The 14737-nt window shown below is 39.9% G+C and overlaps 1 pseudogene; it reads right to left on the bottom strand.

The window, feature by feature from the left end:
- Positions 1 to 1456: 1456 nt before the first annotated feature.
- The window catches only part of LOC122787925, a 53972-nt pseudogene continuing 40691 nt past the window's right edge, over positions 1457 to 14737 (bottom strand).

Here is a 14737-nt window from a genome sequence, read left to right as displayed (position 1 = left end):
TATCAATAGATGGGGTGATGTAACAAGGAGGGATGAGAGTTAAGGTAACAGTGGATGTGTTGTGATAATGGGGGGTGGGAGTGGTAATGATGTGATCTGCTTGATTGGAGTAGATGTAATGGGGGTGGCTTTCAGAGGAATAAATATAGGAGCACTGGGGGTGGGTGGGAATTGGGGACAGGGTAGGGGAGCGGAGTGAGCCCGCAGGGCGAACAGAGCGGGTAGAGACAAGAGAGTAGACTGTTGAAGATGACAATCAGTGAAGTATGAAATTCTGCAAGTAAGTCTGAAAGTAAGATAATGTAGAAGAAAGTTGAGAGGCTAGCAAGAATAGACTTGGGATGTTAGAGGAGTAGAATGTGATTAAAAGATACCTTAGGACAAAGGAGAGAAGGTAAAACAGTAAGTCAGAAGAAAACTGGGAACAGAGTTAGGGAGGTATGGTTAAGAATAGGTGAAGAAATTAATATACAGAAAGCTTGTATTGAGGCGCCACCTAGTGGCCAGTCATTTTATTGCAGCAAATAGGTCTCCTAAAGGGGATTTCGGGCAAAGGGAGAGGGGGGAGATAAACTAGTTAGAGATAAAGAGTGTATAAGCTTGAAGTAAGGGTTATTTAAAAAGCTAAATGGGGGGGGGTGGCTGCTGGCTAACCTGACTGGGAAGCTTGCCTAACCTAGCAGTATCTATAAAAAATTATTATTATTACAATTTTTCTAGTAGCTATAACAACACATACTTTCACTGTCTTTCATCAAGGAAAGGTCTCTCAGGGAGCTGATAGGTTAATTCTTAATTTTGGGCTATTTTTCTTAGATGTCCAGCAGGGTACATTCAGGTGGTCTATTGCAGGGCCGTACAGGAATACAAGGCTCAGAAAAATCATAAAATATAGGCATTTCTTTTGAGCCAGTCCATACTACCTTTGTTTCAACAGCATCCAAAATCAGGAATCTTTTCTAGCATTTCATGTCAGTTTTCAGTTCCTGATGTCTTGCAAAATAACTAGTTGTGACACTTATAGATGCTGTTCTTTCTGAAATATTGACTTTGACATGTTTGCCTTTTACAAATGCTTGCAATGTCTGCTATACAGTTTACCATCTTCCACATGAAGAATACAGTCTCATTTGTTAGCTTTGGCAAAAAATTCAGCTTCAGGCTGTGGACTTTCCCATTCTTTTTGTATTTACTGTGTCTCTAACCTGCAAGTCTAATAGTCTTCAGTTTCTCTCATAGTATTTTTAATCTCTGTTTTTTTTTAACAGCATTTCCATTTAATTTTACTATGATTTTCAGGCAAAAGTTATATAACTTAAGCAGGTCATCTGTTTTTTAATCTTTTGACCATCAACAATTCAGATGGTGACAGACTCAAGTCTTAGCAGTGGGATACTGCTATATTCCAAAACTGTGAGATGATCTTTACAGTCTTTTCTACAGTTTTCTCATGAGATTATTCACTGGACAGTACAGACTGGACGTCATGTCTGAATTCCCGTCGTACCTCTCTGCCTCTTTCTGGACACAGCATAAAGTAAGGGGAGAGACAGACCTTCCAGTTTAAATCTTCATCCTCCATTAGATCTTTGAACCGACTCAAAACCACCTTCTGAAAAGGACTGCTCTCATAACGCTCATTTCCATAATCTCCACGTTTAGCTGCATCAGCTGGATCCAGCTGTAGAAAGAAGATTACATCAAGCTTTGGAAGTCCTACATCCAGCTGCTTTCACCAGTCTAAGGTAAAACCTTCCTTTGCACTTGTGAAAGCAACGCCAGAAAGGCATACCTATCTACGACCAAAGTAATGCCAGAGTTTAATTTCTGTTTGATCAGTGGCACTTGTTCCCATCGGTTAGCAGAGAAAAGCAGGTGCACTGTATGATCTTCCAAGCTACTTTTGTTCTCCAGGTATGCATTAATGAGCTGACCAATTGCCGTTGTCCTGTCAGGGAATCTCAAATTTTCAGCCTGATGGCCATCCTTCCGCAAAGCATCCACCAAACGCTGGCACTGGGTGGTTTTACCTACCTGATCAACTCCTTCTATAATAATTATGGCAGCTATGGATATGTGGGAAGAGACTAAACAAAAGATAATACAAAAAGTGAGAAACTGGAAGCTCTTATTTATAGACATGGAGAGGAAGAAGCAGGGAAAATATGTTTAGTCCCTTTAATTTTATATACAAGTCGGGTATATTTTTATGAACCAGAGGAGAAGTTGTAGACAATAGTAAATACAGAGTTGAAGGAATTTACCTGGGAGGGGCAGAGGGCAAGAGTTAAGTGGGATAAACTGATTCTTCCAGTAGAACAAGGTGGTTTAGGTTTACCTGATTTGAAGGGATATTTTAGAGCTACACAGTTATGACTCGTAATGCATAACACAAGCAGAAGCTTATAATTTATAATGGAAAGGGATGATGATGAAGTGGGGGGGTTCAAAAAAATAAAGATAGAGTGGGCTTTTGTATAGAGATCCATAAGTAGAATAACAACAACCATACAGGATATTATACTCATAAAGTAGAGGAAAGTATTCTAAGAACATACCAACACAAGAATAAAGAAGGGAGATTTTGCCAGTAGGGATGACTGAAACAAAAAGGAATAGAATATATGAATAAAACTGGTAAAAAAAAACACAATATTGGGCGCAAATAACTAGAGAGAGAAAGGTAATAGAGTGGGATGAGGCCATGAAGACATTTGACTGTAGGCTAGAGATTGCCTTCCCTATCCGGGATTGATATCAGAGTATAGGCAAAGAGAAAGAAATAGGGGACTCAAGTGAAATACCTGATCTGGTGGGGTTTTTAGTCAAATCTATAATAGAAGCTGCTATTACAAAAGGGATAATTAGTAGGCATTTAAAATATTGCATGATAACTATAATATTCAATCAGAGGAGGTTAAAAAAGACAGACTTGAAAAGCAACTTACAAGCGAACAATGAGAGGCCATATGTATGGTTCTAAAGTATGCAACAAAGTCCAGAAGGTCTGGAAGCTTTGCTTGGAAGTGTTTGTATAGGTATTTTTATAACCCAAGCAGACTTCGTAGAATTTTTCCTCAGGTAGATAGCAAATGTTGGAGGTAATACAGAGAAGCAAGAGGTAACTGGTGGGAGTGTATTGAGTTGGCAGGTTTTAAAAATTTCCTATGGAGTACTCTGTCGGAAGTATTGAGTGAGCAAATGGCTATAACTAAGAGTATGATTTTTTTGAGTTGGGATACAGGATCTGAATTTCCTAGACATAGAAAGACCTTAAGTTTAATTCTGTTGACTGCCAAAAAAAGCAATTACTAGAGAATGGAAATCAAATTCTAAACCAACTGCATTTTAAGTATTGAATATTATAAAAGAGATAAAGGAACTGGAAGATGTATCGCTGAAAAAAGTTAAATAAATGGAAATTGTGGGAACAATACATGTAGAATAATGTGGTGCTGCAGTAGCATTGTCGCCTCACAGTAAGATGCTGTCCGGTTCGATTCTCAGCTAGAGAGTCTTACTTCGTGGAGACATGTGTGAATGGACGTACCTTCGTTGAAGGTTGTGCGTTAGGGCTGGCAACTCGGCACGTAAATCTCTACTGCCAATCATTAGTGGACCAGAGTTCTGCTGTGGCGACCCCTAACCGGGAAAAGCCGAAAGACGCAAAGTAGGCTAAGTGAAGGTTAAGGGAAGGCAGGAATTCAGCAATGTATATAATGTTTGACTGAAGATAATTTAAAAAAAAAAAAAAAGAAAATGTAAATGATGTATAATGCATGTAAATGAGAAAAATGTCAATAAAGATTATTTTCTTTCTGTTAATGTGTGCCTATGCCTTGAGTAATAATTTAATAAAGGTGTTTAAAAAAAACTTTCTCCAAATGATTTCCTTATATAATTTAGCAATCTCCCTTTAATAAACTTCACAGCAATGGGCTTGTACACTAATCAACAGCTTAACTTCAACTCTCCCAGTTTGGAAAAAGAAACTGAGAGAAAAAGGCTAGTAATTCTGACAGTTTAAGTAAAATCCAGTGCACTGTACGGTTAACAGTAAAAAAATAAATTTTGAGAGTATGAAGGAAAATCAACTAGAAAAGGTCAAGAGAAAAAAAACTGACCGGGAGGAATCCTACAGCTGTTAAGCAAAAAGCAGTTCAAGTTCCAGCTTTGGTACAAGAGATGGATGCCAGTAACTTAGAGGAAAAATAATTCATTTGTGCTCAGAACTTATTAAAATAAATGAAACTTTGGAGTACATCAACTCAAATAACAAAAGCATGGAAAAATAGAAAAAGCTTTAAACAGCCATTCAAATGAACTGATAAAATTGCAAAAATCAGAAGTTGAAATGAAGAAAAAGTTGACTATGAAACTGCTCAAGAAGAGTTCTTTCAAAATGTGAAAGAGTTAGAGAACAGAACACATAGAAAAAACTTCAATTTTCTGCTCTACCAGAGAAACTACAGGGAATAGACTGTATTAATTTTATGAAAGCATAAATAAGCAAATGGACTGGTATTCCACAGCAGGATTTCTTGACTGAAAGGGCACATCATGTGCATGCTTCAAACCTGGCCATGAGAAAGCAGCCAAAAGCTATATTAGTAAAGATGCAATCATACCAGTAGAAAGAGTTGATCCTGACGAAAATGTTACAGAAGGGCAAACTATTAAAACTGGAGACAGCACAGTGTTTGTGGAAAATGATTATTCACTGTACACCAGGCAAAAGGTAAGCACATTTATCTAAGCAATCACCGAATGTTGAGAGGCAGATGTGAGATTCAAGCTGCTGTGTCCATCTGTCTTCAAAATATTTTTTCCTGGAGGATCAAAATAATTTTTTGATGCAGAATAGACTAAGGAGGAAATACAAAAGTTTGTCCAATAAAAAGGGACCCATCAAACAGAAGCGGACTGTACTTCTCATTCTTCTGATAATATAGCCCACTGAGAGACTTTGCCAACAAACCCCTTTCCAGTGTTCCAAATGAAATACGCAAGAGATGGGAAAAATCACAGGACTTGACTAGAAGAATCAGGAGTATCATGGATTTGAACTGAGTCTGAGGTTGGGAGATGGAGATGAATAGGAAGAAGACCAGAAACACTGAAATTATGGAATACATTTGAAACTATAAAACATCAATCACATTTGTGAAGTATGGTTTTACAAGAAAAAGTAGATGAGAAAGATTAGACTTTTGCTGACTTTGTTAAACAAGTGGGAAGACAGAAAACATATACCCCACTTTGTGTCATTAAAATTTTGTAAGGACACTAAAAGGAAAAAAAGAGAGTAACTGAAGTAAAACAATTTTTGTTCTTAATAGTATTTGTATAAAACATTTCATGATATAAATAGCACACTATATAGTAAAGCATTTTCAGTGATTGTTGTATGTGATAGAGATACTAAAATAAATAAATACTTTTTTTCTTTTTCAGTTTTAATAAATGTAGGCATTATAATGTAGAAAGAGGAGAAAGACTGGACAAAAGCATGCTCAAGTTAATATGCTATAATCTTGGGATGGGAATAGATTACAATGACATACATTTATATTCCACCTAAAACTGCTATTATGGAGCTTCAGAAAAATTTGGAAGAAATAATCAGCTTTCAGAAGGCATATTGCTTATAGGTGGAGACTAGACTTGATTTGCACCAACTAGGATATATCTGGGGGACCAAAAACAGAAAATATAACAAAAGAAGGCAGATTTCTGAAGAAATTTATGAAAATATTTCATATGGAAGAAGTGAATTTATTACTGGGAACTTATAGAGAATTTACATGTAATTCCCTACACTAGACAGACATTGTTCTTCAGAGGAATATTTGCATTTAATTGAAAGCTTTGACATGCACCCAATAACTATTTCAAATTTAATATCATGAGCCAAAAACAACCAAGATAAAAATGCAGGGTAATGAAGTAAAAATGAGACACTGGACCTTCCCCACCTATCATATAAAAAGAGAGGAATTTAAGGCATGGGTAGTAGAAATATTTTGAGGATTATTAGGGAAGATATATATTTCTTCAAAAGTTGTATCTAGTTAGTAGGATAAAATCAAAGTGGCATTTAAAAATAGGATATAAAAAGATATGGTTAAAAAGTAAGAAGAATTATTTAGACAGGTTAAAAAGTATTACAGAATAAGAGGAATCTCATATAACAAGAAGAGAGGTGCAACTGCAGAGTGATAAAAAGAAAATAAGGGAGTATCTGGATAATCTGCATGCATTTAGAAAGACTATAGTTAAGCAACTATTTTTGAGAATAGCACCAGGACAGAACAAAGTTTTAGCACAACAGTTAAAACAACAGAAAACAGAAAGGGTTGTTGCCAAATGTAGGTAGCCTATAACAAGAAGGATAACTAGAGATTCTGTAGAGGTAAGAGATATTTCGGGAATTTTATGAGAAATGTGGAAATCAAGAAAGTGTACAAATGGAAATATTTATAGAAGACTTAAGTATGCTAAGGTTAGAGGTAGATGAGGCTCAACAATTAACAGTCAAGGTAGGAGGAGATGAGATAAAAATGATGTATACTTAATCTGCTGGAAAGTCTCCAGGAATACATGGCATTCAAGTGGAAGTTTGGAAGCTAGGAGGGAAGAAAGTGATACAGATCTACAAGATTTTGTTTAACACTATTAAAGGAAGGGGGAAGCACCAACATCCTGGAAGAACACAGTGGTGGTTGTAATACCTAAAGACAGTAAAGGCACATCAGATCCAGTTTCATGTAGGCCCATTTCAAATTTAAACCATAATTATAATGTGTTTATGTCCATAATAGCTAAAAAAATGGCAAAGGTGTTGTCAAATTTCAGAGATGTGCATCAGTGTGGTTTTGTAGACGGGAGGCATGCATTTACCAACATTAGCAGAACAATGATGATCCACAGAGAGGCAGAGTGTAAGAAAATACTGCTGTTGTTGGTAGATATTGATGCAGATAAAGCATTTGATATAGTAATCTGGGATTTTATGAGTAGGCAATGGAAGCATTTGCTTTCCCTGATAAAATAATAACTGGAAAACAGGCACACAGATGAAAGGGACTTGATTTGCATGGGAGTGAATCAGCCCTAAACCCTTAATTTCACAAAAACAGCGAGCACCGTTGTGCTTGTATTAACTAAGGTAAAAAAATCTATTGTCACCAGGGTACCAATAGTGCTATACCTGTGAAAAAACAAGTTGTCCTTGAATGAAAGTTGCTGTAGTCAAATCCGTTAGTATAACACCTTTTTTCCTTGTTCAAAATCACAGGCTGAATTGTTAATAATAAAAACACGTAAAAAATACTCTAACCGTGAAACTTCAATCCGAATATCAATAAAAAATAATAATCAGAGGTTCTTCCATCACTAAAAATATTTATTTTAGGTAGGTGAGCGCGTACAAGTAAAAACATAAAGTAAGTGATTTACGTTTGGATGTTTCCGTTGTTTTAACAATCATTAGTAAAGGAATCAATTTCGTAATATGGGAGAACCAGTACGGTGTATTATAATTACATTAAACAACTTTAAAAAGTTAATATTATTTATAAATGTATGATGGGTACACTGAATTAAAACTAAAACATAGCAGCCAGTCATCTAATTCTGTCAATTGTACATAAACATTTCTTGTTTAGGACTCAAAATAAAAAAGATATTGTAGTATGGGACTGCGGTCATGCGGGTTAGTGTGTTGGAGGGGGAATCAAACGTAGGAGAAAAGTGATTGGGTAAAGTGTGTTTGTTTGAAAAACTCCAACCAGTAAAGAAGAGGAGTGTCTGGTGGTGTGGGTGGCGACAAGGAATTGAAGGGTTGCGGCTAACTATCGCTAAACCAGTAGTGGACATGGGACTGTCATTGTGGATGCAGTTGGCCAATGAGAGAAAATGGGGGTGTGGCTATGGCACTGATTGGGTGTAGGTGCGTGTAAAGGTATAATGTGTCAGTAACGAGTGAAGATTGGTGTGTTGCGCGCGGGTGGGGAGAGGCTAACTGGGTGAGAATGTAGTTGATAGGATAAACTAGGTAGCGGCTGTGATAGGTGCTATGCTGAGTGGTACTGGCCAATGGGGGGGGAAGCATGGGATAAGCAGGACCAGTCGGGGCGTGTGTGGTTGAATGATGTGTGAGTGGTGACGAGGTGGTTTCAGGGCGGGGTTGATTGGGAGAGAAAGAAAATCACTGGGTGTGGGGCCATGGGAAGCTACTAGGGGAGTGTGGGTGAAGATACAGTAGTACCGGGGGTGGGGTAAACTGGGCGCGAATTGCTCTCATTGGTTTGGAATGATGAAAGTGGGTGGCAGGGTGATAGCTGCAAAAAGCGAACCGAGGACATGCAGTTCATTTAGTAAAAAACTCTCAAGGTGGGAAATCGATTTGAGGAATCAGGGCCCTGGTGGGGCACATAGTTAATACTGAAGCAGGGCCGTGATGGACAGAGTGGTGAATGAGACTGCAGAGAATTTTAAGTTACAAAAACATAAGCACCATTTGGTGCTAACAATAATGTGTACTGAATAAGCATCTAGTACCAGCAGTAAAACACATACGTGAATGGCCAACAATTGATTCTTAAATATCATAACATAAATAAAAAAATTATAAATAAATAATTGTAGCAAGGTATGGCCTAGGAAGCGGATTATTATTTTTTATTGATATTCGGATTGAAGTTTCACTATTAGAGCATTTTTACATGAATTTATTAACAATTAAGTCTGTGATTTTAAACAAGGAAAAAAAGGTGTTATACTAACAGATTTGACTAGAGCAACTTTCATTCAGGGACAACTTGTTTTTTCGCAGATATAGCACTATTGGTACCCTCGTGCCAATAGATTTTTTTACCTTCGCTGATAAAATAATAAGGTTAATTAGAAGGGAATGAATGAGATATGGGATTTTGGATTATTGATAACTATAGAAATCAATCAGGGGAAGTAAGAAAAGATTGGAAAGACAGATGGGTAAGCAATTCACAAGGAGAAAATGGGAGGACATATGTATGTCTCCAAAATATGCAACAAAGTCTAGAATATTTAAGATTTTTGATTGGACGTGTTTGCGCAAGTATTTTTATACAACAAGCAGACTCCGAAGAGTTTTCCTCCAGTAGATGGCAAATGTTGGAGGTGTGATGAGGAAGAAAGAGTTAAATGGTAACAAATGTTTTGAGAGTATAAGTTGGCCTAGTACACACCTATGAACTTATATATCACCAGAGATCATATATGTCTTCCTCTTTCCCACATACATGAGCTTATGATTCACATAAAAAGTACAGTTTTGTACCTACCATAAATGTAGATGTTCGAAGATCCACATTGCTGCAGTCCTTACACTTGGGTAGTCCGCTGTCCTCGGTCGGCCCGAATATCAAAGTATAAGGCTGACGTCGGTCAAGGCGCATTTGACTGACATCAGGACGTCAGGGTACAAATGCGCATGACCGACGTCATATCCTCAGTCTTTTCTTGCCCCAGATGTCAGAAGACCCTAAAAATAAAGGTCAAAACCAAAAGACAGCAAACAAACAACCAACCACCCTTGCACCAATTATATGTACAATATATACAATATACACAATATTTACAACCCAACCCACACAACCACCTCTAACTACAGAGGGGAAGGAGGGAGGGTAATTGGACTGCAGCAATGTGGATCTTCGAACATCTACATTTATGGTAGGTACAAAACTGTACTATGTTCTTCATCTCACATTACTGCAGTCCTTACACTTGGGTAGAATCCCAAAGCAGAGGTAAGGGAGGATGGCCAAACTACAAGGAAGCAGGAGCTGCCAAAATGCCCTGCAAAACAGCAGTGGCAAAACCAGCCCTGGATTTAGAGTAAAGTGGCAGGTGATAATGCCTAGAGAAAGTATGCACTGAACTCCAAGTAGCTGCCTCCAAAATATCCTTGGTTGCCACTCCCCTCAAAAGGCTGTCAAGTGGCAGTAGCCCTAGTGGAATGAGGCCTAATCCCAGCCGGAATCTCCTTGCCATGATGGGAATAACAGAAAGCAATGCAAAACCCAATCCACTTAGAAATAGTTTGTTTTGACACAGGCTTGCCCTGAGAACTCAAAGCAAAAGAAACAAACAACTGCTGAGACTGCCTGAACCCTTTAGTTCTGTCCAAATAATATCGCAACTGCCTGTGTACATCTAAAGTGTGCAAAATCTTTTCCCCTTTATTTTGGGGATTTGCATAAAAAGTAGGCAAATGAATAGTTTGGTTTAAAGCCACACTAGAAACCACCTTAGGCATAAAGGAAGGATTAGTGCGTAAAGATACCCTATCCTTATGGAAAATCAAGAAAGGCTCAACCGCCATAAGGGCCTGTAATTCAGAAACCCTTCTTGCAGAGGTAATGGCCAACAAAAAGGCAGTCTTCCATGATAAATATTTCAACTCAGAAGTAGCTGCAGGCTCAAAAGGTTGTAGAGTGAGTTTCTCCAACACAAAATTGAGATCCCAAGCAGGAGTAGGAGCTCTCATTGGGGTCTTATATTCTTTGCCCCTCTAAGAAATTGCTTGAACAAAGGATGAGAAAACAATGGAGGGTCACATTCATAGTGAGCTGAAATTGCTGCAGCATGAACCTTAATAGAAGAGAAGGACAAACCTTTATCCAGTAACTCAGTAAGATATTGAAAAGCCACACTTAAATTAGGCTCAGAAACATCAAAATCCTTTGCTGCACTCCAAAATAAAAATCTCTTCCATTTATCTGCGTACACTTTCCTTGTACTAGGCCTTCTAGCTTCCAAAATCACATTCAAAACTTGTTGTGGAAGTTGAGACCCTCTATGGTTCAAAACAGAATATGCCAGGCTGTTAGGTGAAGAGAGTGAAGTTTGACATTGAGCAAATGGCTGTCCTCCTGTGACAACAGGTGCGGAATCGAAGGCAAAGGCTATGGAGGCTTCCGTACCAGACTTCTCAGTAATGGGTACCAGTGCTGTCGAGGCCAATCTGGAGCTATTAAAATCATCCTTGGCTTGTCCTGTCTGACCTTTAGAAGTACCTTTGGGAGGAGAGGCAGAGGTGGAAAGGCATACACATGAAGATTGCTCCAATTGAAAGAAAGAGCATCCACTTTCCAAGCTGTGGGGTGAAACCTTTTTGTGCAAAACTTTGGCAGCTGATGGTTTAGTGGAGAAGCGAACAGATCTATGTCTGGAGTTCCCCATGACACTGTCAATTTCTGAAATACATGAGGATCCAATTTCCACTTGTGGGGATCCATAATTCGTCTGCTCAACACATCTGCTAAGGAGTTCTGTGCTCCTGGCAGAAACCTTGCCTGAAGATTGAGCTGTAAACTGAGAGCAGTCTCCCACAAAATCATTGCTTGCCTGCATAGAGGATAAGAATCGTTCCCCTTGCTTGTTGATGTACCACATGACAGTTGTGTTGTCTGTTAGAATCAACACCTGCCCTGGAAGAAGTAAATCCTTGAAAGCTATTAATGCAAACTGGACTGCTAACATCTCCTTCAGGTTGATATGTAGATGTTGTAGTCTGGCAGGCCACTTGTCTTGTATCCACTTTCCATTTAGATGAGCTCCCCAAGCTTTGTCTGAGGCATCTGTCGTTAAAATCTGACTCGCCTCTGGCCGGGTCACAGAGAGTCCCTTGTTTAGGTGACATTCCTGAGCCCACCACAAAAATTCCTTTTGAATGCAAGGTATTATTTGAATGACAGTGTCCAGATCCTGGCAGTGCTGTGTCCATACATTTTTGAGATACCATTGCAGCTTCCTCATATGCAGTTTGGCATTGGGAAGCACCAGAATACAAGATGCCATGAACCCTAAGGCTTGAAGGACTGTCCTTGCAGTCAGCCCGGACTGATGAGATAGTTGATGGAAGTAAAGGGAAAGACTCTTTTGTTTGTCCGGGGTTAAAAAGGCCATCTGGGATACTGTATTCAGTCTTACACCCAGAAAGCACATGTCCTGAGAGGGTACTAGACTGGACTTTATTTCGTTCACAGAATACCCCAGGCATCTTAGCACTGCTATCACATATTCCAAATGATGAAGAAGCTCTTCCTTCCTTGAGCCAGAATCAGGCAGTCATCCAAATAAGGATAGATCTGTATTCCTTTTAGCCTGAAGAAAGCTATCACTGGAGCCAGAACTTTCGTGAACACTCTGGGCGCAGTAGATAAGCCAAAGGGCAATGCAGAGAACTGATAGTGAGAAGTCCCAGCTCAAAACGCAGATACTTCCTGCAACTTAGTCTGATAGGAACATGAAGGTAAGCCTCCTTGAGATCCAAAGTTACCATCCAATGATCTTTGCCCAGTAGAGGTAAAAGCTGTTGTAACGTCAACATTTTGAACTTGGGAATGTCCAGATAAGTGTTGAGGATAGATAAATCCAAAATTGGTCTCCACGTGTTCCCCTTCTTTGGTACTAGGAACAGGCGAGAATAAAATCCTAGGCCCACTTCTGGCATAGGGACTGGCTGTATGGCCCCTAGTTGAAGTAACAGAGAAATTTGCTTGTGAGCCTCTATTCTTTGTTGAGGAGGAACGTCTGGCATGCCTCTGAAAGGAGGCAAGGTATGGAAATAAAACCTGTAACCTTGGTGTATGATATCCAATACCCATCTGTCTTGGGTAATTAAACTCCAATTTTCTTTGAAAAGTGCCAACCTTCCTCCCAAAGGTGCTGCCAGACGAGAAGGCTCTGGCAGCTGAAAAGGTAGGTCATTGGGTCTGTTTACGAAAGGACTGACCCCTGCCCTCACCTGAAGACTGTGCAGGAGAACTCCCTGTTCTAGGCCTGAAAGAGCCCTGAGCTCTGCCCCTACCACGTCTAGATCTACCCCTAGACTGGGAATCATAAGAAGGATACGTCCACCCTTTAGCAGGCCAATTTCTACTAAACTTTGGAGGCTGAACCTGCAAAAAATCTTTAACAGTCTGCATAGACTTAGCCTTGTCTTCCATTTTCTTTAAAACTGCCTCAACAGGAGAACCAAACAACACATCAGATTGTAAAGGAGCATCTAAAATCCTTGTTTTAACATGGTCAGATAAATTTTGATCCCTCAGCCAGGCGTGCCTGCGAAGAACTGACCCAGTGGCAGCCACCCTAGACGAGGCCTGTACAGCATCAAAACCACATTGCAAAGAATGCTTACCCACCTGTTCAGAAACATGTACTAAATCTTGTAACTCTTTACAATCAATACCTTCCGCCAGAGCATCAACCTTAGACTTCAACTGTGAAAGGAGATAGTTTTGGTATTTTAACATGTGAAACTGGCAATTCAAAGCCCTCATAGCTAGAGTGGAAGAAGTATAAACTTTCTTTCCCCATCTATCCAAGGCCCTGGCTTCTTTATCTGCAGGAACCGGATTCTTGACAACAGAAGCCTTAACACCTTTAGGCCCCTGGCTAACAGTTTCTGGGTCTGCCCTAGGACTCTTAAAAGATACTTATGAACTTCAGGCACCCTGTAATACCTATCCGGTTTAACAGGAGCAGGAGGCAAAGAATCAGGATTAAGAGAAGCCTCTGTAAAAACATCTTCCACTACATCCAAAACAGGAGGTATAGCCAAAGGCCTATGCTGGGGTAAAATAAAAATTCCCTAAGCCTTTTCCTGGAATCAGAGAAGTCCTGACCTTCCCACTTAAAATGCTCCCTCATGGAATGAAGAGTTTCTGAAAAAGAAAAATCCTCAGGAGGAGAAGCAGAAGGAGTAGAATCATCCACATCAGAATCAGAATAAGGAGAGTACTCCTGCAAGTCTTCAGCCGAAGACTCTGAAACATCGAAGCCTGCTCAAAACTCCCTAGCTCAGGCTCCACCCTAGGTCTCTTATCAGGAGGGGCAAAGAACCCTAATCAGAGTAATCAAATCTTCTGCCATTTTAAGCATATGCTTCTTGGGCACAGTTCCAGAAGAACTAGGGGTGACACCAACTGAAGCTAAACCTGGCCTGCCTCTAGGAGAAGCCTTGGAAACAGAAGGAGAGGGCCTAACCACCCTAGGCAGGGAGGGAAGTATAGTAACCTGAGAAGCCCCATCACCCTGGCCTGCCTCCTGAGAGGCCACATCCTGCAATAACAAGGTCTCTCCCTGGGATCCCAAAGAAACCTCCGGTAGAACCACCGGCTCCACCGACACCTCTAAAGAACCGGCGTCCGGTACGGACGGTTCTTCTAGCCTAGGCTTCACTGCTTTGTCCTTGCGCTTCTTGAAGAAGCGCCGGAGCATCCGACGGCATTTTATAATTGCACCGCTTCCCAAAGACTAACCTGGCACAATCTAATCTCCTCTTTATAGTGCGTTTATTAAATCTAGCACAAGAGCGACACCCAACAACGTCGTGCTCAGGCCCTAAACAAGGAATACACAAAGTATGATAGTCTCTATGCGGTATCTGTTTCCCACAAGAAATACAATTATTCACTTTTTCTGACATCCGGTAAACCACTGAGGCAAGAAAAAACTAAAATATTCCCCAACGGGGTACTTAGCCAACTTTGACTCGGTCTGAAACTCCGAAAACGAAAAATTTCAAAACGCCAACCGGCACTTGCAATACTGCTTCTGCATCGGACCATGCGGCAAAAAAGACTGAGGATATGACGTCGGTCATGCGCATTTGTACCCTGACGTCCTGATGTCAGTCAAATGCGCCTTGACCGACGTCAGCCTTATACTTTGATATTCGGGC

This window comes from Protopterus annectens, chromosome 13.part0 (assembly GCF_019279795.1).
Source record: "Protopterus annectens isolate FY-2018-M chromosome 13.part0, PAN1.0, whole genome shotgun sequence".
Lineage (NCBI taxonomy): Eukaryota > Metazoa > Chordata > Ceratodontiformes > Protopteridae > Protopterus > Protopterus annectens.
The sequence above is the reverse complement of the archived record's forward strand: the minus strand, read 5'-3'. Positions and strand labels throughout refer to the sequence as shown.